The 22,826-nt window shown below is 41.2% G+C and overlaps 1 long non-coding RNA gene across 1 annotated transcript in view; it reads right to left on the reverse strand.

Moving 5' to 3' along the window:
- Nucleotides 1-22,826, reverse strand: part of LOC117045804 — a 190,382-nt gene that overhangs the window by 10,626 nt on the left and 156,930 nt on the right. Inside the window, exon 3 of the long non-coding RNA XR_004426470.1 lies at nt 807-848. This is a non-coding gene — a long non-coding RNA (uncharacterized LOC117045804). The remainder of the gene's footprint in view (nt 1-806; nt 849-22,826) is intronic.

Raw genomic sequence — 22,826 nt, forward strand, 5'->3', positions numbered from 1 at the left:
ATGCTGGAGAGGCTGCACCTCCATAGACACATACCTCCACATGTGATGGGAATATCCCAAAGTTCAATCCTTTTGGATGTCAGTGCTACAAGAAATATCCAAAATAACAAAACAGGTAATAGAAGCAACTCCAGAACTAGCCACACTAAATGTTTTCCAGGACAACACACATGACATTACAAGGTGCTCAGAAGTCTCTTACTTAGCAGCCAGAAACTTAACTAGACACTGGAAAGACCTATCAGGAGTGGACATAGAACACTGGTACCAAAATATATGGGAAACCACCCTATTAGAAAAGCTAACCAACAAACTTCAACTAGCATGGGGACAAGCAATGGAGGATGCCAGTGTGGCTCCCCTTTATCACACATACAGCACAATAAGACAATGACCTATCCCCCACCAAAGCATATAAATTAATAAAGCTAATCTGACCCAACAACATCCCCCCCACACACACACATACATACAAATCACACTGCAACCAACTGAATGCAACCAATCAAGCTCTGGACTCCCTAATATCTCGCAATGCCAATACAGACAAATAAATATACAAATAAAGAACCTACCCACATGGTGCAGACAAACCCTACACTAACACTATGCAATAGAACGAGATAACATTACCCTCCGTCTGTCTCCCTCCCTCTTTCTCCCCCAACTGCATAACAATAGTGTCTCTTACTGAACGTAAACAAACTGTGGAAAAAGACTGACTCAAAAATGGAGGCACAATATTTGTTTGTTTTGTAACACAATAAAACATTTAATAATTTTTTAAGCCCCATGGGAGCAGTTACCTTGTGGTGGTCTTCCTCTGGACAGTGCCAAAATCTGCAGTCCTGTAAGGAATGGAAGATATGCTACTTGAGAACAATAATATATTCCAGAAGCCTCAGTGTTGCATTGTATTGCACCTTTGTATGCAAGCTACCGTACCTTAGCTGAGGCCAGTTCCCAGGACCACCAGTTTCTTTACTATTGCATTTACTTTTCGCCATGGTGGTATCAGACCACATTAATCATCTTCACCATAAGAAAAACTTGCTTGTTTTCAGCATCATTATCAACTACATTAGTATTCTTACAGATCCTTTTTATCATGGCAAATGAATTAGATAATGTACTCATGCACCATACATCTGTAATCATGAGCATTGTGATCAGCCTTTGGTTAATCCAATCTATTGGTAAACTCAGTGCTCTTTTCTGGGCGGAAGCAGGGGTACGCACACCCCTAAACATTTTGTGAATCTCAGTTTGGCCTCATTGAGGGGTAGTATTTCAATATGAATAGGAAAATGAGAGTACCCCTAAACATTTTTTTTCAGAAAAAAGCACTTGAGTAAATTGACCTTTCAAGTTGCACAGAACTCTTCTAGCATGAACAAGAGTGTGCATGCAAGGCACTTGTCATGAACTCTTGAATTACCAGGAGCGGCTGGGGGTAGGGGTGTTACTGGAGAATTGGCCTCCTGGCAACAGCATCACTGCCAGATACTGGGATGGCAAGGCAACAGGGTGGCAGTTTGGGCACACCAGTAGGTGCCAGTCTGCACCTCTCCCTTGTGACCCTGGACCACCCAATTTCTTTTTTTAAAAAGAATTTATTGGATTTTAATAATACAACAAACATAAAATATAACAAAACACTACAAAAATCACAAAAAACAAAGATACAAATACAAAAATACCAAAAAAATAAAAATCTCAACAAACACTTATTTAACTATCCTTATCATATTACTAACATTATTGGGGGACCTCCTCACATCCTCTCTTTCAGTGTTCATTGCGAATCCTCTTTAGTAATTTCATAACATTGTAAAATCATCATTCTCATTTATCTTAATCCTTACAAAAATAAAATACTGATATCTAATTCTTATCTCCTATAGGAGACTGGACCACCCAATTTCACTGCCATCCTGCTTTGTCCCCTTACCGTCCTGGCACACAGCAGAAATGGTGGTACCAGGACAGCAGGTCTGTGGCAGCACTCCTCCATGCTTGCTGCTCCTGTTTACCACATATTATCTGCTGGAGACAAATTTATTTCAGAGGACTTGTTTTCATAACATTGATGAAGTGCAATTGTTGTCAGTAGTCATTCTGAAATCTGCCTCCACTGTTTATTTTTATTTTTTCCACTTTGTACATTTTGGTGACCTTCACTTATACCATTCCTGTGCAAAAAAAAAAAAAAAGGTTACATCTAAAATTGTCTTTCTTGCCATGTTCTTTTGGCTCTGGCAATAATTCTGGCCAGAAATCATATGCCTTGTACTGTGTCAGTGGGCTATTTTCTCACTGTTATTATTATCATTATCATGATTGTCATCATTATTTGTGAATCTGTCATTTGGCAGCCCTTCTCTCCAGGTGTCTAATTGCCATCTCCATCAGTGGAATGATTTGTCAGCCACAGCCTGGTTTCCTTGGCCATAGCATTGTGGAGCCTCTCCAGAGGAGCATTAACAGGATGGAGAAAGGAGGTCATCAGCTAGTATATCTACAGTATGACTGCCTCTTTGTTTCAAAGAGAATTGTTAAGGAAAGTCTTTCTATCTCTCCACATGCCATCCAGAATGCTACTAAAACCAGCAGCCTTCTGGCTTCCATGCATACATAATACGAGCTTCATGCCAGAACTCAGGGTATTTGGCAACCAAACATTATAATGACATATCCATAGCTATGTACTAATGGGCTTAGCAATGCATTAGAGCTCTCAGAATATCATGGTTTTTTTGTGGATATACTGATCCATAATCAGAGATGAACAAAATTCACAAGTTTCCACACGCAGTTTAAAGCCCCACATCAACAAAGAATAGGTACCATTGTTCTTGATCACAATGAAGAATGCATAGCAAATTACCAGTGTAGAAATGAAACTTTAACAATAACCCAGTTGGTAATTACAAAATAGGAAGGAATAAAAACTCTGCAGGTGTTTGATCATGAACCTATTTTTTTAAAATAAAAAAACTAGCATGTATTCATCAAAGTGCTGGGTTTTTATAAACAAAGCTTTGAATGGCAAGTGAGTTTTCAAAGCATGCTTCAGGCATTCCTTTAAAGAAAGTAAACAGGCAACCTTACTTTATTATTATTACTTTATTAAATTATGAAATAATTTGAGAAAATATCAATTAAAGGCACCAATAGTTCATGTATTTGTTAATATCAGTTTAGCAAAACAAGTTTGCTCAAGCAAACAGTTTCTAAATTTCCATCTAGGGAAGGAATGGTGTCTGCATCTAGCATGGTCAGGCAAGAAACAGGGACCCAGATAGCCACCATGGCCGATTCTGGCATCATCAGAAGAGAAGAAGAGCCTGGCGGGCAAGACACATCTAGTCCACCATCCTGTCCTCACAACAGTCAACCACATGCCTTTGGGAAACCCTCAATCAGGACCTGAGTGTAATAGTGCTTTCCTCATGTTTGATTTGCACTCAGAGCTTCTCCACACTTCTGCTTGTGCCATGTCTAGAAAGCCCAGGTCCGGGAGGTTTCCCATTTGACATGTGCTTTCTAGGCATGGGGCTGAGCAGTTTCCCCCTTGCCCTGCTCCTTTCCAAGAGAAAACTCACAATTCAGCAGTAGATTGGAACAATGCCCCTTCCGCCCATAGGAAGGAGGGGGAGTTGCAGGCAACACGAGACCTGCACGTGCACAGGGGATGGGGTCATCCCCTGGCACTAATTGGCCGAGCACTGGGTGCGGTGCCCAGGCGGCCGGCCAACTGGCACGGTCGCTTTGGGCGTGCCTGCTGCACTTAAGCAGGACGCATCCAGGGCTCGGCCTCTTGCCCTTCCTGCTCCCTTCGTCGCTTTGAGCGTGCCTGCTGCACTTAAGCAGGACGCATCCAGGGCTCGGCCTCTTGCCCTTCCTGCTCCCTTCGTCGCTTTGGGCGTGCCTGCTGCACTTAAGCAGGACGCATCCAGGGCTCGGCCTCTTGCCCTTCCTGCTCCCTTCTGACTGAGCGCTAAAGAGTGGTTTTCCATGAGGGAAAGCAGCAGGACAAGGGGAAGTATGGATAAGACGTCACTGGTATTTAGAGGTTTGCTCAGGGGTCAGCAACCTTTTTCAGCTGTGGGTTGGTCCACCGTCCCTCAGACCATGTGGGCGGCTGGACTATATTGGGGGGGGGGGAGAATGAATTCCTATGCCCCACAAATAACCCAGAGATGCATTTTAAATAAAAGGACACATTCTACTCAGGTAAAAACACGCTGATTCCTGGACCGTCCGTGGGCCGTATTTAGAAGGCGATTGGGCCAGATTCTGCCCCTGGGCCTTAGGTTGCCTACCCCTGTTTTACTGTCTCTGACAGTGAGGCAGAACACTACCATTGGGGTTGGTAGCCTACCTTTTAAAAGCTAATCACGTTGATGACCACCTCTATATCTTATGGGAGCAAATGCCACAGTTTAACTATATGCTGTGTGAATAAGTACTTTCTTGTATCTGTCCTGAATCTTCCAATGTTCAGCTACATTGGAGCTCCCCAAGGTCTAGTATTATATGAGAGGGAGGGGATAGTGCCAAACTATGGAATATTTTGCCATGGACAATGTGACTGGTCACTTTCAGGCCCCAACTAAAAATCTTTCTGCCTGAGTCTGTTTTTCACAGCAATGGCTGCTTACCCTTTCACAGGTGGGTGGTGGCTGCCCCCCCTTCTCCTAGCTGCCATCTCTGGGAGGTGAGAGCTCATGCGGCCAGCCGGCTATCTGGCAATTTCCCCAGCCAGCCAGTCTGCTGGGTGTGATTGCCTGTCAAAACCTGTAGTTTAAATGGGCCCATCAGAGGCCCTTATGGCCAGGCGTTGTCTGCTTTCATGCCCACCCAGCCAAGCAATGCATTGAAGCTGGCTGCACTGGATGCCAACGCATTTTTACTTTTTATTTTCATTTCGTGTTGTTTTTAATTGTCTGTCACTAGTGCTGCTCAATGTCCTGGTGTGTGTGTTTTGAAGAAGGGTGCTCATCAGATGGTGTTGGGCGCCAACTCCCATCAGCCCCGGACAGAATGGCCAATGATCAGGGATGAGGGATGTAGTTCAGCAACATATGGATGGCAGCATTTCTATTCACTGCTCCAGGTTTAAAGGATGTTGCTAAACAACTTTATGAAATATATTTACATTCCACCTTAAGGTCTTGGAACAACAGGAAAGCTTTTGAGATTATTTTTCTATGTGCAGTCACACGGAAACTTTGTGTGAGAATTGCACAAGAGCAAATCTGCTGTAAAAGCTATTCATTCCAACAAGGATGGAATGTGCAGTGAAAGTTTTGAAAACTATTCATTCCAACGGGAGAGAAGTGGTCAGTGAAAGTTGCTTGTGGATTGAGGCCAATGTCATAGCAGTTGTGACTTCATGTACTGTAGCTGTCTTAGCATCCTCTTTGTGCATAAAATGAAGCTTTAACACTCATGCCTTTCAATCCTATATTTAATTGGCAATTCAACCCTACTGAAGCCAATGTAACACCTTTGAAGAAGGCATTATGCCATTCTGACAGATGGGCAGGAGTATAGATGTGAAGTAAGCCAGAGAACAGTATGTTCAGAAGGGCTGGATTTCCATCCAGAAATATTGAAAGGGCAGTCTGTGCAGATTGTCACTGCTTTATGACAAGAAAATGTGCAATTTCTACTTCGTATTCAATGTAGATTAACCCTGAGAAATAGATTTTAAAGTCCTATTAGGTGAGCATTTGGCTTTCTGAAATCTTGATTACAGGAGATGTCATCCTACCTCCACTCCTGCTCAAGGCTCAGGGGAAATACATCCAATACATTTCCTAAAAGCATCTGAGCTTCCTGCCAAAAGTTCATGATTGACCATCCATACACTTCCACATCACTGAAGTCTGTTAAAACAAACGTCACCTGCATTTTACACTACTGTGTAGTCAATTAAATCTGTTACACAAACTGAATGGGATGAAATATCACCTCGGCTGATTATCACTAAATAGTTCACAAATTAGCACAGAACTGCAAATGAGAAAATAACAGCATCTCTTTAAGGAAAACATATGCTTCCTGTTACATGATGAAATAGTTAATGTACATTGAATGCCATCTGCTGACTAATGTAAAGTATTTACAAAGGCAAATAATCCTGATAGTTGTGCTTGTTAAATGGCTCAACAACTTAATTCAACAGAATTTTGGACAACTACTGGGATCAAGTCCAACACGACCACCAGCACCCTTTATTTTCATTTTCCTGAAGCTAAACTTGACATGTAAGCCAATTAGAAGTGATTAAAAGGGTAACTTATTTAGGGTTAATTTGCACATTAAACAGAATGCTTTAATGTGGATGAAACCATCAGGAAATGACCAAGGAATAAAACATCATCTATTTCAATTAAAATGAATCAGCTATGAATTCAGTGCTTGAAAATCCTATAAGTATATCATAACTTGTTACTACTGTTGAATTTTTTAAAAGCTATGCTGCTAAATCATGTCAGATTGCCATTGATCAATACTCTAATATGAATTGCTTACATTATTACACACAATTGAGTCCAATTCTGTAGTAGTGATTGCGTATTTTATAGCAAAGGATGGGGGAGAATTTCATTCACTTTGTATTTGAATGCAAAACTACTAAATGCTTCCCAAACCAATAAGAAAACCAAAATACAGCTCTCCTTTTAAATTCGCACATATCCAGTTCTCCAGTCAGAAAAAACAGACATCAGCGAAAAACACTGTGAAAATAGTTACATCGGTGAAAATAATGGGGGGGGGTTGCATTATCTTATAAAATAGCTTACAAGTTACATATAGGGGCAACACTGTATACAAATATTTTTATATTGTGCAATGTACAATTAGCAAGTGAAAAAGTTCCACATGAATATGTGTACAAATTTTCATGTGAATCTTTTAAAAGAAAAATTTCCAGTGGTAAGCAGAAATAGGGCAAACCAAATTTAAGATTGGAAAAATGAGAAACTGAAATGGACAAAGGCTCTTAACACTGGAAATCCCCTACTGAAGTTTCAAAGCAGGGCCTTTCTCACTGCTACATGACTAAGATATGACTCCATCAGGCTATCCAGATCAAATACACTTGCAGCTATCACTCTACCACAAGCAGCATACTGTATGTAAACACCATGCAGAGCCATGTAGTGCTTATAGCTATTTGTACTATGCATGTTCCATGTTGTGTCAATTTGCATCTCTCACATGTTCTGTTGAACACCACAGGCACAAATGGGCATCTGCTCCTTCCTTTTAAGGAATTTCAATGGTTCTAGGTGTTTCGGGAAGAGCACAGCTAGGGACAACAGTGATAACCATTTCAAAGTGTTGGTGCTGATCTTTAAAGTGCTAAGTGGCTTCGGCCCTGTACCTGAAGGAGCTGATGATCCAGCCCAGACACCAAGATCCAGCTTGGAGGGCCTTCTGGTTCCTCCCTCACTGTGAGAAGTGAAGTGACAGGGAACCAGGCAGAGGGCCTTTTCGGCAATTGCACCTGCCCTGTGGAACACCCTCCAATCAGATGTCAAACAGATAAACAGCTATGTAGTTTTTAAAATACATCTGAAGACAGCCCTGTTCAGGGAACTTTCTAGTGTGTGATGTTGCATTGTGCTTTTAATATCTTTTGTTAGGAGCTGTCCAAAGTGGCTGGGGCAACCCAGTCAGATGGGTGGCGTATTTTTTATTATTATTATTATTATTATTATTATTATTATTATTATTATTATTATTTCTCAACAGCATCATCCTCTATATTGTCTGTGAACATAATGGTTCAGTTTCTAACTATCACAAAGCTAATAGCCTGAAACATCCATTATGAAATTAGCAACCTTTTTTAAAAAGTCAGTTATTCTAGTGCCCAGTATCTCTTCCTATAACAATGATCTTCACAACTTAAATATGACATTCTTTCCCATTAAACTGCCAATATTTCTTTTCTACAATAGTACCCTCCAATAGCAGTTCAACAGCAGAGTTATATATGCAAGATCTGTTGTAGGTTCTGTTTATTTTACCTAGCAGCAGCCTGGGCCAGTGGGCTCCATAGGCCAAACTCAACTCCCTTCTTGCCATTACCTGGTAGCAAGGTTCTGCTTCACACACAAAATTGTGAATATGACTGAGACAAAAGATGTCATCCATAGGTCTCATAGTCTGGAGCAATCTCATTTGTTTCAATACTTGACTGGGAAAGGTTCATAAGTCATGGGCTGCAAGACTGCCAACTCTCTCATTTAGAGGAGAAAACAGACAGTGCTAAGGTTGCCCTTTTAGACTGAAAAAATATGCCCCATCCTTCACAGCCTTCACTGAGATTCATATATATATAAAGGATCTCCCAATTCAGTACTTTGGCAAGCTTGCAATATATGCAAGCAAAAAAGAAAGAGTGAAAAAAAGCTACAACTAATTAGCAGATTCCTATTACAGTATTGTCACACTCAGAAACAGATTTGAGCCATAACTGAAGCTCTCATAGAAGGTCTGCAAATTATTGGCAGATATTCTGCTGGATGTCACCCATGTCATCCCACTGGGTGATCCCAAATGAACAAACCAGCTAATCTATGCCACCACTACCTGGCTCCTATTTAGCATTTATTTAACACAACAATGTGTGCAGTGTTAAACAGAGCACTGAACTGGCATAGTCTTGTTCCCTGTCTTGCGGGGGTTAACTACTCAGTTCCAGCTGTCCAGCCACTAGCAACCCTAGCAACCAGCATTTATATTTGCTTATTTAGTGATCAGCAATCTATCCCAACAGTTCACCTACCAAAATACACCCCAAGTATTTAATAGTCAAATAGTAGGTATTTGGGGAACTAAGAAAAAGAATGAAAGCAAGACTTCAATACAGCCAAATTCTGGGATGTATTTATTCTATAAATATAGGTCTAGATGGCATTTGACATTTTTTTTTTTTGCTCTCCAGTAGTACAGCCGATATAAACATTGGAACTGGTTTAAAGGTAGCAAAGCCTTTTCAAATATTTGAAAATTTAATTTAATTAATATGAATGAAAATACTCTCATCCAAAATACCCACAGAGAGATGAAATTGGCATTTTCAGTTGTTTCTCTTCGTATTTGGCTGTACTGGTGCCTGTGAATAAAGTTGGTTTAATCAGACATAGAGAAGCTCTGGCCATTTAATAAAATAGAATTTGCATTTATTTGAAACCTGTCTCTAAGGTTGTCTCTCCCCCCACCCACCTGCAGGCAGATACTTCACAGGTATAAATCTGAAGTGTGTGTTTGTGTGGGCTTCACCTGAGTTAGTCATAAAAAGTCCTACAGATGTTAAATCTGGCCCTAAGAGCTGATTTATACTGGAATGGACAACATCTGAGAGCTACTCCCAAACGGCTTTTCAAAAGCTTCAAAGTCTTAAGACTCCATGGACTTTGCTAGCATTTCCTGCTTTGAAGTAAACTGCAGGTGGTCCTGCTCTCAGCAAACTGCTACAACTACTGTAGAAAAGAAAGACACTTGCTGAAAAGGAATATTCCTTATTCCTCTTTTTATTTTCATTATTATTCCTCCTTTGCAGAATCTTTTATGCATAAATCTTGGCAATTTAAGGACTCTGGGAAATATGAAATCAGAGAATTAATTTGGGGGGTTTCCTCTCATTTTTATGTGTTACATGTCTGTCTCAGTTTCTCTAAGCAACACAGTGCTACTTAACAACAGCCCTGGGCAGGTTAGATTATAAGAACGTTGATGTGCCCAGTGCCATCCTAGGTCATCAGGAATCTGAACTTGGGTTTTCCAGATCTGAACTTGGGTTTTCCAGATCTAAACCACTGATTCTAGCCATTGTACCACACTAGCGGATTTCTTCAAATGTGTTCAAGTGAAATTTAAGTTTTGGTTTGAAGCCCTTGCTATCTTTTGAGATTCATTCCCTTTGATTCTCCCCAGCTGAAAAACAATATAATATACTGCTGTGGTGGGGACTGCAAAACTCTGCAAAAGTGTTACCAGCTGGCCTAGGGGGCGAGGCCCAGGCCCTCACACTTCAGGGCAGGGCAATGGGCCACAAGTCCAGCGCTCCACTCAACAGAATGAGCATGACAGAACCTAAACACAGCTAATCTGGTTTACCTCATTTTGAAGTAAGTGATGTAATAATATGCATTACCATAAAAAGAGACCTTCCAACCACCAAATTACATCATTAAGACCAGACTCCAAAATTACCTAACTGCCCCACTGGGTTCATAGCAGAAGTTGACTCTGAAATGGGAATTCTTTATTCATAGCTCAGTCTCTTAGCCACTATACTACACCAGAGTTGAAGCTGCTTATGAGGCAGGTTTGGGCTGCTTGCTGTGTTTTCTGCCAAACCAAATTGATTGCCTGTCAGCTCATAATTCTGCCACTTTGTTTGTTTACTGTATGTATATAGATCACCCAAAAATGCATGTTCTCGGGTGGATCATAAAAACACAAATACAATACAATATTACAATACAATAACAAAACAAAAGCACCATAAAACTTTGAGTATTCTTTCAAGCTAAACATATTAGCCTGTTAATCTTGTATGAGAATTAGCTATCTATTTTCTGGAAAGTGATGGTAGACTGAACCTGTATTTTCTGGATTGACATTATTGGTAATAATAACTAACAGCATGAGGCAGGGGCAGGCTTTGCTATTTAAGCAGAGTTTGCCATCAGAGGAGGAAGAAATTGGCCCAGAAACATATTTGTTAAGTTATACATGGGTGACACTTGTTGATACACAATTTCTCACTCCAGAGATCTGTTTTTTAAAAAATTAACTGACTTTTAAAAAGTTGATAATCAGTACTTCTTCCTTTTCCATTCTTTCTGCCAAACTGGAACAGCCACACACAAAAACCCACGCACAAATGGAATACACAATACAAAACAAGAACTGCACATCTTAGTTTCCAGACAGTGCTCTTGGTTCTATAGGATTAAAGTGATTGTGTTTGTAAATCTGTCATTATAGTCCCATTCCAAAACTCCATGGGCATTTTGAGACATACACAGAGCTCCTGCTGTGGCTGCCACATATTAGGAAGATAGCTAAGATAGTGGCTTCTGGCTATTAAGCGTTGCATTTAGTTGCTCAAAGGAAACCAAGTAATGAGTTGGTTGTTGGTCGACAGCACTGGTCTTAAGGCAACACCAGAAGCAGGTCAGCAGATACCAGGGTTGGAACAAGGATGACAAATGATTCTAACATTCCAGGTGCTCAGCAATAACAAGCCTGTGTTTGCTATTTTTATTGTCAGAGAAATCAATTTAACTTGTTAATTGGATGAAATATTTGAGCGAAACTCTACAGAATTGAAGATAAACCCCAGGCATGGCCATTCATTTTCTAAAGATAGACCAGCTACAAGCATGCAAGTAATCTCAGGGGACGTTTAATTAATCTTGTTGATAAAAACATGAAAATGATGAATGATTCTGGCTTCAAACATACCACTAAACAAGGTATTTTAAGAGCTTTTAGGCTCAGAGCTCTGAGTAATTTACCTGCTCTGAACTCTGAGGAAATGAAGCACAGACTATGTCAGGTGAGTGACTGTACCTTCATTAATCACACTGCTCAATACCTACTTTTCGGTGGTAACCTCTGGCCACCAGCCAACACTAAACCTGGCTGTACTGTATTAATGGGAAAGAAAATGCCAAACGGGAGATTATTTTGCCAACTCATTCGTGAAAGCACTGCTCAATTTCAGGGCTGCAATTCTAATATTGTAAGCATGGAGTTCCATGTCTTTTTGTTTGCTTGTTGTATTTTCTTGTACTAAAAGGGGATTTTACATTTTAAGCCCATTAAATGAAAGCACAGTGTCAGACCTCAAGCTGAAAATATTCTTTCAGTTTTAATCTATAAATTTGTCTGGACTCTACAAATGAGCAAAATCCTGGCTAATGCTAGGAATATACTCGACCAGTTCCATCCCTATGCATTTAGACTGAGAGTGAACCAATGCAGCTTGGTTTGTTACTTTCCGTTAATTGCACAGGGAGGTAAATTCCAGACAAGCAGCTGGGCATAAATGTTTCTTTGAAAGAATAGTTGCCTCCACCTGTCAGTACTTTGCCCTAGATTTAGAGTGGGAATCTTAGGGCCGGGTACCAAAAGTGGCTCTCAGGCCCTTCCCCCAAGCCATAGCTCCTTCCTTGATCATACCAGCCCTGTTATGCATTCTCCTTGAGTGCTGGATGAGAGGTGTGTGTCCCTAGAAACCTCTGACTTATGTGTGGCTAGAAGGCAGCCTTCTGTAGAAAGGTAAGAGTAACATCCATTGTTTTTCCCAATTCTTCCCACCACTAGCATAAGACCCCCATGAGGGAATGCAGTCGTTGGGCTGAAAAAAGATTCTTCACCCCCAGCTCTTAACGTTCAGGTCAGAAAGGGATCAGCTAGCAATATATACAATTAGACTGAAAGCATAGGTTAAATCTCTTTGGTTAGATCATCAAAGGGTAATCATAGCACCAAAAAGAGAGAGAATTAATTAATATCAGTAGATCTATACCAGCTTACTCTCAGTTGTGCTGTCAGGGCATGGAAAGTCCAAAACAAATTATTCCTCCCTTCCCAAGTCAAGGTGTGCAGTACCCACCTATTTGGGCACCTAAGACAGAAAATTCCACAAGTGCATTTTCCCTGTCCTGGCAGTAATAAATAAATAAATTAAAATGCAATGCTTCATTGAATAATTAGCCATTCGCCCCTCCTTTGTACCACACAAAATCACTCTGCCTAAAGGCAGGGTCAGTCGTGCAACAAGACGAGACTTTAAGGTATATGCTCAAAGTCTCACTTGGCAGAATGAGCAGGACGACAATCCCCTATGCAGCAGGGTTCAGGTACCATATTTTGATATAAGTGATGAATGGTCCAAAGTTTAAAATAACCTAACTGCAAACAAAGTGATCAAGGGGATGGGGCAACTCCCCTATGAGGAAAGATTACAACATTGGAGGCTTTTAAGTTTATCAAAAAGGCAAGAAAGGGGGGACACAATACAGTATAAAATTAGACATAGCATGGAGAAAGAAAATATTTTCTCCATCTCTCATAATACTAGAATTTGGGGACACCCAGTGAGGCTGAATGTTGGAAGACTCGCAACTGAAAAGAAAGTACTTTTACACACATCACATAGTTAAACCATGGAATCCCTCTCACAAGAGGCAGTGATGGCCACCAACTTGGATGACTTTAAAAGAGAATTAGACCAATTCTGGAAGGGTAAGGCTATCATTAGCTACCAAGCATGAGGGATATATTCTACATCAGACATAGGCAAATTCTGGCCCTCCAGATGTTTGGCGACTACAATTCCCATCATCTCTGACCACTGGTCCTGTTAGCTAGGGATGATGGGAATTGTAGTCCCAAAACATCTGGAAGGCCTTTGTTTGCCTATGCCTGTTCTACATCCAGTACAGGTGGCAATGTGACTCTGAATACCAGTTGCTGGGAACTGGAAGTGTGGAGATACCTGTTGTGCTCAGGTTTGGCTTGCTAGTTTTTCCTGGGCATCTGGGTCTCATAACCATCATCATGAGTTTATCTTTTTGCCACTTTTCCACAAAGGTGCTCAAAATGGCTCACAGCATACCAAATGAAAAAGAATATAGCAATTCAAAAACATATTAAGAACAATTAGAAAAAATAATACTGTCAAATAAATGCAGAAAACAAATCCATACCAAAGCAGCACAAATAAGCGAACCTGATTTAACAGCTTGAAACTAAACAGGAGAGAGTGGCTAGTCACTGTGAGAAGAGTGCTGAACTAGATGGGTCTTTGGCCTGATTCAGCAGGTGCTTCTTACATTCTAACTGAAGCCCTGCTTACAACAGGACAATGTTGTAATGGACAATCTGATTAAGGTAGTATTCCAATATTCACTTCCCTGGGAGTAAGTCCAATTGAACTCAGCAGGGCTTTCTTCTGAGTGGTCATGCATAGGATTGTTCTGTCAAGCTTTTTTCCTCTACAAAAGAAAGGGGAAATGTCTCTGTTCCAGCCCAACTGAGAGACCAAGGTAGGGAAGCTTGAGTAAACACAGTCATATGCTACAGCTTTATCCTTTGGCGGAAATAAAAAAATAAATAAACCTCTGTTTGCCAGCAGGTTTTGAAAACGTAAAGGACAAGACATTACAAATTGACTTCATTCCCACCAGAACTTACACCTGTCCAAGAAACCTATGCTAACGAAAGTGAAGCCATGTTTGCATGAGCAGTTGCATGTTTTTGTTTAACAATGAATCGATAGAATTTAACATCTACCTTCTCGTTGGGAATTAATATAATTTTCCTCATATGCTCTCATTGAAAATCTGCTTTTATGACAATAAAGGAATGACCAAAATATTGTGCCACCTGTGGCAGACACACACTCACACCATTTCCTCTTTCTCCTCCCCACTGACTTCTCTGATCAGCTCTTCCTCTAGGCAAGTGTAGGAGGACATTTAAACAGCATTTTCCACCACAGCAAAGAGATGACAGCTGAGTCCAGCACCATTCCAGATCTCATCATGCAGAGTCTCATTCTGAAGAAGGATGTGGACATCACTCCAAGGAGTGCATCATTGCAAACTGAGATCTCAGATGGGGCCAGAATCAATTATGTAGGAGAAAACTGCTGCTGTTGCTTTGCCATGGCATGACAATGTTTCCCATGATTTTCAAAGCAATGCTCCCCAAGGCAGCAATGTGGCAAGGCAGTGATGGTGCATTTTTCCCACTGAAGTAAAGCATTGACCACAGCACTCCTAGTCAGTGACCAACAGCAGAGAAAGGCTTGCAGTGGTGCCAGCACTCCTAGGCAGTGGGAGTGGTGGATGGCAGATGGCAGCAGTGGGTGGCTGGGTGGGTGCAGACTCACTTCTCCACATATCCCAATCCACTACCTGAGACAAAGCACACACTTTGTTTCCTGGTATAGCCAGCACTATATGACATTATGGGACGTGGGTGGCACTGTGGTCTAACCACTGAGCCTAGGGCTTGCCGATCAGAAGGTCAGCGGTTCAAATCCCTGTGACGGGGTGAGCTCCCATTGTTCTGTCCCAGCTCCTGCCAACCTAGCAGTTCAAAAGCATGTCAAAGTGCAAGTAGATAAATAGGTACTGCTCTGGTGGGAAGGTAAACGGCGTTTCCGTGCGCTGCTCTGGTTTGCCAGAAGCGGCTTAGTCATGCTGGCCACATGACCTGGAAGCTGTCTGCAGACAAACGCCGGCTCCCTTGGCCTATAGAGCGAGATGAGCGCCGCAATCCCAGAGTCGTCCGCAACTGGACCTCACCTTTACCTTTTTATATGACATTATATGACACTTAGTGGGAATGTTCTAAGTTTTCAGTCAATGCTAAGCAGCCATGTGCTTACTTACATCTCTTAATCACTTAATCACATTTTAGCCCCTGATAAAATACTAGTGGTGCTTGCCTTTGTTTGTGTTAATGCGACCCCCAAATGTATTCTTATGATTATTGCAATGCATGGCAAGTGGGCGGGGGGGGGGGGCTCACTCAAGCTAACATCCAGCAGTGAGGTACTCATGTGCCTCCAGCTATATGCATAGGAATTTTTTTTATGTAGCTGCCATGCATGGAAAAAGGTACTGTACTTATAAAGAGGTTTTCCATTTCAGTGACATCAGTATATAAAGCACAGTAATTTCAGTAATCCTTAATTAATATTAGCATGGTTTGAGCAGAGGCAACATATATCAGCTGCTTTCCTTTTCCAAGTATCTACTTGCATAAAGTGAGCATTTATGAGTCTTCTGTTTGGCTACCTTCCCAGATAGCAGCAGGTTATGGGTATTAAAAAGGAGGATTAGGTTAACTGCTTTAAAATAAAACCAAAGATTTCTCTCTTCAGCAGGGAAATGTCAGTTAGAGCAGACAGGAATATCTTCAGCTCTGTTTGATTGAGCTGGCATTACACTAAGTTAGCAACCTTTGTACCATGCATTATCTTCCTTACAAGCAACCAGTTTTGTAAGCATTTATCCTCCTACTGGATCTCCTTCATGGAATATAAATTGAACCAGATGCCAGTGAGCAAACCCAATTTTATGTTCTAACAGGTTCACCGCAATGTGTCTGTGAAGGGCCTTTTGCCAAGAGGCGAGGCATGCTGCTTCACAATACAGTCACCAGGTGTGCTGAGAGTCTGTTTGCAAAGGCCTGGCTTTTGAGGCTTAATCATCTCGTCTTCCAACAGGTTCTACACAGGCACAAATGAGGATGGGAAGAATCCCTTGGACTATTACACAGGAAAACACTAAAAGCGAATGATCACAAAGCAAATCAGCACGACGCAGTGTAAAATCACATAAAGGCACTGGGGAGGAAAGAAAATAAAAGGCTTATATTTGTTGAGCGTTAAAATGAATACATGGAGGAAAGTGTGACATGATGCCCACGAGCAGCATGCAGATCAGAATTAATCTTCTGGGAGTGGGGGACATTCTATGTTATAGAACCCCACAAATGGATTTGCTTCAGCAACAGTAAATCAAACATGGTAGGTAGTAGTTCAGTTTGACTGATGGCTACACATGGCACTGGCATCAGAGCAGTGACATATATGGAACAGCAATAAATAGTTGCACTGGCAGTTCAGCAGCCCTTGCTCAATGTCATGGGGGGGAAGATGGAAGGCTTGGGGAGAAAATTAAAAGCCAAACTGGTTTGGCTTTTCTACAGCTATGCTGATATTTTGCCTTTGTGCTGGACAAGCAGGACAGAAGCTATTCAATAAAGACCAGAAATTTCATGTGAACTAAAGGCATTGAATCTACCTACTGACCCTTGTACTGCTGGAGTATTGAGAGAGGCTTCGCTTCCTCTCTTCCAGCTGGACAATATTGAGACAGTGGGATGTTGGCAGGGCTAGGGGGTGGTGAGGTGGGCCCCTGCCAGGGGTGCAGGCGAGGGGGGGGGCACAAAATTGGCTAAAAATATAAATATTGATTATTGCCTCATAAGAAAAGGTTTTCAATAGAGGGTGAACTGAATGGGTGAAAGAGGGCGGTTGGAGGAGAGGCGGAAAGAAGAGCTAATTTGTCTGTGGCGCAATCTGGACAGTTCTGCCAGGGGCACAAGATCACCTAGCTATGGCTCTGGATGTTGGGGAATTCAGCACAAGTGTTGACTGAGGCCAGCACCATGTTTCACTGTTTACTGGAATCCACAGGAAAGTCTGTTGCCTTACTCAGGGTCAGGGATCAGGTCCAGAGCATTCAAATGCCACATGAGAACACAAGTAGCAAAGAACTACCAGTACCACTAGGCAGAGCATGTTAGAAAGCGCTATCACCCTCTCCCGTGCTTTTACATAGCCCCTAATTGGATATTATAAATGCAACTGATTCACCAGGGGCAACAGAATGGAGGATCTAAATTCAGCCTTTCCATCAGCAGAATTTACAGAACTGAACTGAACTACTCTCACACCAGTTACAGGTATTCAGGCTTTACTCCAGAGCAATAGACTTGTAGACACAAACCTCTTGGTATTTTACCACCACCTGATCAATGTTCCTCTTTGTTCCCATGATCCCTCACACGGTGGCGCCCAGGTTCTACCTGCAAGGAGCTTTATGCATGCCCTTCCCTACTACAGCTACACTGACCCATCAAAGGTGGAAGAGGAAGTCCCAAAAGGTGTGCAGCAGGATGAGATATGAGGAGAAAGACAGTGAGCTTGCCTAAGGGGAAACAAGTGGCTGCAGCAAGCGAGTGCTGGCCAACTTGGATGGCTTTTAAAGGGGATTAGACAATTACATGGAGGATAACACTATCCATAGCTGCTAGCCACTATGACTATGTTTTAGCTCCACTGTCAGAGGCAATATGCTTCTGAATACCAGCTGTGGGGACTCACAAGTGGAGAGGAATTGTTGCACTCAGTTGCTGCTTCCAAGCTTCTGATGGGTGTTTGGTTGGACACTGCGAGAACAGAGTACTGGACAAGGTAGGCCATTGGCCTGATCCAACAGGTGCTCTTTTTACATTTTTAATGCCGGATTATCCTAAAGCATATTGCTTCCTTCTGAATACAGTTCTTAATATTTATAACTGTATGGATATATGCATATAGAGGCTTGTAGTTTTCGAAAAGGTCACTGCATAATAATATAAATTAACAATAATATACTCATTCTTGGTGTGCTAGTGCTATATTTGGGGTAGGGGGGAGTCCATAAAGAATCAAATGTAAGGAAGTTTTAAAAACACATATAGGTGCTTGGGAGAGCAGCAGATAGAGCCCTCAACCCAAGTCAAGGTGCCTGGAACCCAAAGCAGATAAAGTTATTTTGTCATGCAAGGCATAAAATTCCACAAATGCCTCTCCCCATCTTTGCAATATAAATCCAATAGTAAATGAAATTTAAAAAAAACCTACAACAGTAATGCATGAAGTAACAGTGTGTGTTCCCTTTCATGACACCCAAAATGAACTAACTGAGGCAGTTGATCACTCTGCCTAATGTCAGGGCCAGCCATGGCACAGCCATGTGGAGACAGGCACAGCTAATGGCAGATTATGAGAAAAATAAGGACAATACAAGTTTTCTGTGTTAGGGTTTATGCCATAGCAAAAGACAGAGACTGGGGCCAAGGGCTGTGCTGCCTTGCACTCTCCACTTGCATTAAATGTAATATGTGCTACTTGGATCTTGGGAGCTCTTTTTATCCAGTGTTTTACCTGACACACACACACACACACACACACACACACACACACACACACAGCAGGGATTGTAAAATCCCCATGGAACAAAGTATCCCTTCGTCTTGTATGGTTTTTTTGGGGGGGAGGGTTGTTTTGTTTTGTTTTTGTTTGAGGGGTTATTGGGTTGTTGTTTTTATTTTGATTATATATTTTGTGGTTTTGTATTTGATTTTGTTCTGTGAGCAGCCCTGAGACCTCCAGGTGTAGGGCGGTGTATAAATTCAATAAATAATAATATTACACAATGATATCCCAATCTGAGCTGAGATCTGTGAAGAGCTGTGCAGTCATTTCATGAATATAAATTTGGTAAGGCCTTTTTAATAAAATAAAAAAGCAATAAAGTGATCTGTTAAATGTGGTCAACCTCTACACAAACCAAACTGCAAACCCCAGAACTGTACTTTGTATCACTTCCTGTCATCAGCCATTTCTTCCATTATTTATGCCTTTAAATAAGTGTTTTAGAGAGATTTTAAACTATGATATTAGTACAATTTTTCATCCTGTTCCATCTATGAAGCTTCAATTGCCATGAGACCGTAATATTCAGAGGGGGAAGAAAATTAAACCCAATATATTAGAGAAACTTTTGAAAATCACCTCAGATGCTTCTGTTCTGCATAAACCCGATAGGAAGGTTTGACTTCTTTAGAAGGTGTTGAAAAAATTCATAGGGGCAATTATTACCATGAAGTCCTTTAGCGGGATGATTCATCATTTTGAGTCAAATATAAAATAAATTTGTTGCCTTAAATTATACTCAATCCTTAAATTCCACTCAGAACTTTTTTCCCTTGCACATTGCTGAGTCTTATATACTTGATGCCAGTATTTGATGTATGTTGTTTTTTACCTCAACATTTGATATTTGTTCCACTTGGACAGCTGACATGCAATAACATTAAGTATTTTATAGAGCTTGACCACTAGTGTGTCATAATGTTGAGTATTTGACAGTTTCGCATCAAATTCAGAATGTGTGTTGCTTTGGTTTGTACAAGTTCATTTATAGAATTGGGTCTTGTGTCCTGTTAAAGTCAGCATTAGATCACAGTTGGTGATTCTGGAAATAAATGAAGAAAAGCTTCTCTAAGTGAACATGTCTCAGTGGGCTGTATAAAATTAAAAAAACAATCTGTTTCTTTACAACTGACATAAAATACATACTATATGATTCCTCCTCCCTCATATGAATCAACAGTCTTCTGGAGGCTCACGGGTAGCCAACATGGTATCTTCCAGATTTCCTGATCATTGGCCATGTTGACTGAGGCTGATGGGATTTTAGGTCCAACATCACCTGAAAGGCACCAGGTTCTCCATCCCCGAGCTAGATTGTTATCAAATATAGGAAGATCATTATATGGTTCTGATACTGCAAACTTTGGTTTTAGAACCTTGGTGTTGGGAGTGATTTCTTCATGGAACAATCTACCACTGCACTAGGCCCAGGCAGCTAAGCTCAGCTTCTTCTGCTGTTCCACCTCTCTAAGAAGGTGGGTTTTCCTTCACAAGGAGGTGGGCTCCTTTGCACTCAGAGATGAAGACCAAGACTGATACTGAGATAACATTTCCCCATAGTGACAATACGAAAAGGGAAAAGCATATTTTGTTCTGCCCCTTAGGGTGTGACTTAACTCCAGTGGCCTCTGCAGGGTTTATAAACTCTGACTCTATAGTTAGAATTACATTGTATGAGAGCAATAGATATCTATTGGTTTTCTGATTGATTTCTTATTATGCAATATATATATATATATATATATATATATATATATATATATATTCAATGGAGGGAGAGGAACACATGCAAGAATAACACGAACCAGAGAGGAAAAATAGCTAGATCTTTTTATATCCTTGAAAGTTATTCAGTCTTTCAAAACCTCATCATTTTCTCAAGTTTCTTAATATCCGTTAGGGACTACAAATCACTTGTGAAAGAACAGACTTATCTGAAGTGCACTGCAATTGTATTTACTACTTGCTGTTCTGTATTCCAAAACACACATACAAGTAGATAGTAGAGTAAGATCAAGATCACTGGAAAAGTTTCTGCTTTAGTGTTTAAAGCTTCCCCCTTGGGCTCTGATGCATCCAATTTCAAGAAAGATAATTTGGAAAAAGCAGCCGCAGCCACAGCCACAGCCGCAGCCGCAGTTGCCGCAGCCCCCCCCCCTGTATATACATATATATGCATATATACATACATAAATTTTGTTTACATCGATTCTTGGAATGTTCTTCTGTTTTAAAAGACAAAATGCAATAAAAAATGTATCCCTTAAGACTTATTCATTTAAGACTCACTGGAGGGAGAAAGAGCTAAATGTTACAAAAATTATGGAACTGCTGCTGAAAATTGGAGATTGGTTGATTGATTAGATTTGTATACCTCCCTAAATCCATAGATCTCAGGGCAGTTCACAACATAAAAGTACAATATAGAAAACCCATAAGAAAAAGAACAAAAACAAAAGAAAAATCCCCCTCCCCCAACACATTTGAAAGGGCATCAGATGTCAGTCAGCCAAAGGCCTGGTTGAAGAGGAACGTTTTTGCCTGGCAGCTAAAGGTGTGTATTGAAGGCGGCAAGTGATCCTCCCAGGAGACAGCATTCCACAAATGGGGAGCCACTGCAGAAAAGGCCCATTCTCGGATTGCCACCCTCCAGACCTCTCATGGAAGAGGCACACAAAGAAAGCCTCAGATGATTTTAGGGCCCAGGTAGGTCAAAACCAACTCTCAAAACTAATTGGCAGCCAGTACAATCAGGCCAGGATTGGTGTAATATGTTCAAACCATCTTGCCCCAATGAGCAACCCGGCTGCTGAATTCTGCACTAGCTTAAGTATCCAAATCATCTTCAGAGGCAGTCCTGCATGTAATACATTTCAGTGAGATTACCAGAGCATAAACAACGGTAGCTATGGGCACAGCTGGGCCACCAGCCGAAGCTGATGGAAGGCAATCAGCATCACTGAGGCCACCTGAGCCTCAATGGATCCAGAACTACCTCCAAGCAGCCTAACCCTCCTTCAGAGAGAGTGTAACCCCATCAAGAGTAGGCAACCTCCCAGCCATCCAGTCTGGGAAACCACCTACTAACAGTGTCTCAATCTTATCTGGATGGAGTTTCAGTTTGTTGGCTCTCATCCTGTCCATTACCGAGGCAAGACAAACATCCACTGCCCACCTGTAGATGTAAAGAAGTAGTAGAGCTCTTTGTCATCAGAATATTCATCCTCCTAGTTTAGCAATGTCTGCACTAACTGATAGCAACTGTCCAGAGTTTCAGGAGACTTTCTTAACCCTCCCTAGAGATGCCAGGAATTGAACCTGGGACCTTTCTATACGAAAGGCATTTGCTCCAGCAGTAAGCTATTGGCCTTTCTCTACCCACATTCCACAATATATTTATTAGCTGCTGCTTGTGGGGCAGGAAACTCACAGCTGTATAATGATGTCAAGATATGATATACAGGCATTTGTTGAATTCTTATTAAATTATTATTTATTCTAACCTTTCTTCCAAAGCAGCTCAGGGTGGCAACAAGTAATAAAACAATCTGTAAAATAAAATAAAAAAACCTTGCAAAAAATTCAAGTTCAAATGTAGACTGGGAAAAGATCTCAACTTAAAAGTCTTATTGAAAAAGGATGGTCTTAGGCATTGAAAAGAGAACAGAAATGGTGCATTCAAAGAGAGGGAATAATAAAAGGCAGGGGGAGAACCTGAGCACAGGTCTGTCATTTTCTGGGGCAGATCTGCTTGCATCTTCTAGTGTTAATTCTGCCTTCAGTTTTTCATCTTTCCATTTGGGGGTGTGTATGATTTTAAAAGTATTTTTCTTTCATTTGTAGAAAAACTAGGTCCAGTTAACGACATTTCTTTCATTTATAGGTCAAACTAGAGGAGAAGAGAAATCCACAATAGCAAACATAAGGAGCCGTGATCTGGATTACAGTCATGATGTGGGAGGTTAATCCTTCCCCCACTTTCTAGCTAAAACGGACTGCTGTT

The sequence above is a fragment of the Lacerta agilis genome, chromosome 4 (assembly GCF_009819535.1).
Source record: "Lacerta agilis isolate rLacAgi1 chromosome 4, rLacAgi1.pri, whole genome shotgun sequence".
Lineage (NCBI taxonomy): Eukaryota > Metazoa > Chordata > Lepidosauria > Squamata > Lacertidae > Lacerta > Lacerta agilis.